General features: G+C 45.0%; 1 non-coding gene across 1 annotated transcript; it reads right to left on the bottom strand.

The window, feature by feature from the left end:
• Positions 1–2,914: 2,914 nt before the first annotated feature.
• trnav-aac (transfer RNA valine (anticodon AAC)) lies at positions 2,915–2,987 on the bottom strand. Its single transcript has one exon. It is a non-coding gene; the product is annotated as a tRNA-Val (tRNA).
• Positions 2,988–4,036: the final 1,049 nt, after the last annotated feature.

Here is a 4,036-nt window from a genome sequence, read left to right as displayed (position 1 = left end):
GAAAGTTGAATCCGTTCTACGTTTCACCTTTTTGTTTCCAATAGCTCGGAGGAGGCTATTACACTCAGAAAATTGCAAAGGTAATCGGGTGAGTTTCTGGATATGGTGCGTTGAGAGGGTTTGGGGCCAAATGCTGGGGAACGGGACTTGTTTAGTTTTGGCTATGTGGTGAGCATGGACGAGGTCCACCGAAGTATCTTTTTCCACGATGTACCCCAATAACATCATGTTGCTTCCACCGGCTTTAAAGGATTACTTTTTAGCGGAGTTTGCCATCGCAGTCAGTGGCACAATCATTTAGTCTGTTCGACTGCTCACGGGAAAGGTAGTATTGTGAAACACTGCAGAAACGAACGACTTCCTTACTTTAGCTCCGACTGACCATACTCTGTGAAATTTTCCCAGATCCTCAGCTGAGGATTTTTGCTGCTGGAAGTTACCTCAGAAACTCTGTTAAATCGAAATGTATTGAGCGAATCGCAAAACAGAAAGCATTTAACACGGAACACAAACGAAACTGGCATTTTCAGACACAGAGATGCATGAATGCTAAATGTGATACAGTCCGAGGGCATGAGTCATAAAGTAATCTCACAACTAACAACAGGGCATTTCCAAACGACTCTTTCAAACATACTGCAGCCTTAGTGCACCACCACTTTCCAGACAATGCTGAAAAGAGAGAAAGAAAGAACATAATAAGAATTGGCCGTAAAAAGTGAATTTCACCAATCACAGTCTCGATTAGATTACCTTTCCCTTCCGATGTTTCCAGGACGGAAATGGAAGATATTCAATAAGGTATGACATCGAAATTCATTGGGACGATTTTCCCATTAGCTAGAAACCCAAATAACCAACGAGTAGAGTCACCGTAGGACTTCGTTTCACAACAGCGATGAAATAACAGTCTCCATTCGGTTCCAGTAAAAGCTCAACTTGCCTGGGACGGCAGAACTGTTTGCGATTTTCCGCGCGGGAGACGAACACGATCATGACAGTAGAGACATTTTGAAATATTTGGCAGTATCCCACACCACAGTTAATTCCCTGGGAAGCAAACCCATTTTACTTTTGTTTTCAACATCAATAGACAGTGGGCAACGAAACAGCATTTTAACAAGCTGCAGCGTTGGAGTTGATCAGCAGAAATGGCAGTGGTGGGATTCGAATCCGCGCCCCTTTCGAGACTGGAACCTGGATCCAGCGCCTTAGACCGCTCGGCCACACTACCAGCCGGCCGCGCCGCCTCATTTTCTTGTATTTCCAATTGTCCTCCTGCATAACAACAGATGCAAAGTCACATGATAAGGGTTCCATGATTCCTCTCGGACTCGCACAGCTGCTGGGATGTCCTCTCGGACTCGCACAGCTACAATGTCAATTTCGCAGCAGATATTGATAGCCCATCAGTCCAGTCAAAAATCAATGGTAAGCTGAGTCTATCTTCTCAGACTCTTTTCAGCTACAAATGTATCTGTGAGTGCGTGAGAATATGGGTTCGCTTATGATTTGGTCAAATAACCATGAGCTGCTTGACATTACTGCAATTTCGAATCTCGCTTTGCTAAATGATTTCACCCATTGCTCGAAACAGGACGACTTTCACGTTTGCACGGAACATGAAACACACCGGACGACAGGGAAAATGCACAAACCTGAGCAGGCCGTCATCCACATCATACCGTGCAGCATAGTTTCAGTCGCTGTGTCTGTTTTTTTTTCAGAATAAGAGTCCCAAAGAATGTTCTCCACCCTAAAACCGGAGGTAACATTACAATCCGAGAACGACAGATCACATTGTGAGAATGCTCTGACCTCGGAGCCAGTTCTAGAAGCCACTTTCCTTGCCTTTTACCTTAACCGTGCAATGTGCTGCAGAGATGTTCACACCTGGACATGAGCCACATGGATACTAACTGCGTTGGAAACCTATGTGGGAATCGACGACAAGCGACTCGATAAATTTTGCTAAATTCCATGGTGCTTTTTAGAAATGCAGTTTCTGTTCACCTCAATCAAAACGGCAGTTTCTGAACATAGTAACAGAAGTCAAAAGGTAATTACCTCACCCCACCCTCACTCCGGAAGAGGTGCTAACTGTCCTTGAGTGCTTTTTGTTCTCGATGTGAAGAGCTTTCACGCCTGAGTCACCTTCACGTCTCTGGTTGCTGAGTGAATCACAAAGAAGGAATTTCACCAGAGCTGCAACTGCCTCACTTCTCCACTCGCCCTCCCCGTTTACATTTTCCTGCTCGTCAGTGATTTAATGAAAACCAAATGGATGCGATGTCATTCTGTAGCCTCTCTGTCGATTCCACCGTTTCAGTTCCAACATGACTTAGATCTCGGGGCGGACCTTAATACTAGCGACGCTATGAATGCGCAAGTCGAAAGATTCCTCTGAGAGTGCAATTTCTTTCATTGCTGTTGCTGATTGAATGAGCCACGAACGTGCGAATTGCTCCAAAATATGATTCAGGATATCTGGTGCCAATTCTCGCACGTTGAATCACGATTGACAGCTTCCAAATGAGGTCTTTCTGAGACGACCTTGGGGTACATTTGACAGACAGACAAGTTCAGGAATTCGTGGTGCGCTGTGACACCAGCGCATCAGCTTCTTTCCTGTCTTTGAACCGAGCCGTCGGCGCAAGGAAGGCAAATGCGGTACTGCTTTTCGTGGAAGGATCAGAAGGCGGTAACTACATTCTCCAACAGAATGGCATATGATCAGAACCAGGTTGGAGAAAAACCTAACAACGCTTTGCACTGTAATTAAATGGAATTGCATTACCTTTCACTACCAGAGCAGATTTGTTCAAGCAAATTCGAAGGCAGGTTTGCAGATGGGAAAGCATGCAAGAAAGCTCAGCTCTTGTCCATGTAAAAGGCTGCAGTTGAAGAACAAAACAGTTCCTGCCCAGTTTCGAACTGGGGACCTTTCGCGTGTTAGGCGAACGTGATGACCACTACACTACAGAAACGAGCCACTGCCGTGCGTGCTCCGGCTCAGTGGCGTCCAGCACTGAAAGTTGAATCCGTTCTACGTTTCACCTTTTTGTTTCCAATAGCTCGGAGGAGGCTATTACACTCAGAAAATTGCAAAGGTAATCGGGTGAGTTTCTGGATATGGTGCGTTGAGAGGGTTTGGGGCCAAATGCTGGGGAACGGGACTTGTTTAGTTTTGGCTATGTGGTGAGCATGGACGAGGTCCACCGAAGTATCTTTTTCCACGATGTACCCCAATAACGTCATGTTGCTTCCACCGGCTTTAAATGATTACTTTTTAGCGGAGTTTGCCATCGCAGTCTGTGGCACAATCATTTAGTCTGTTCGACTGCTCACGGGAAAGGTAGTATTGTGAAACACTGCAGAAACGAACGACTTCCTTACTTTAGCTCCGACTGACCATACTCTGTGAAATTTTCACAGATCCTCAGCTGAGGATTTTTGCTGCTGGAAGTTACCTCAGAAACTCTGTTAAATCGAAATGTATTGAGCGAATCGCAAAACAGAAAGCATTTAACACGGAACACAAACGAAACTGGCATTTTCAGACACAGAGATGCATGAATGCTAAATGTGATACAGTCCGAGGGCATGAGTCATAAAGTAATCTCACAACTAACAACAGGGCATTTCCAAACGACTCTTTCAAACATACTGCAGCCTTAGTGCACCACCACTTTCCAGACAATGCTGAAAAGAGAGAAAGAAAGAACATAATAAGAATTGGCCGTAAAAAGTGAATTTCACCAATCACAGTCTCGATTAGATTACCTTTCCCTTCCGATGTTTCCAGGACGGAAATGGAAGATATTCAATAAGGTATGACATCGAAATTCATTGGAACGATTTTCCCATTAGCTAGAAACCCAAATAACCAACGAGTAGAGTCACCGTAGGACTTCGTTTCACAACAGCGATGAAATAACAGTCTCCATTCGGTTCCAGTAAAAGCTCAACTTGCCTGGGACGGCAGAACTGTTTGCGATTTTCCGCGCGGGAGACGAACACGATCATGACAGTAGAG

This window comes from Chiloscyllium plagiosum, unplaced genomic scaffold (genome assembly GCF_037043375.1).
Source record: "Chiloscyllium plagiosum isolate Xiang-an unplaced genomic scaffold, Cpla_swu_hap1 HiC_scaffold_42, whole genome shotgun sequence".
Classification (NCBI taxonomy): domain Eukaryota; kingdom Metazoa; phylum Chordata; class Chondrichthyes; order Orectolobiformes; family Hemiscylliidae; genus Chiloscyllium; species Chiloscyllium plagiosum.
Note: the sequence above shows the minus strand (reverse complement) of the source record. Positions and strands in the feature narration are given on the sequence as shown.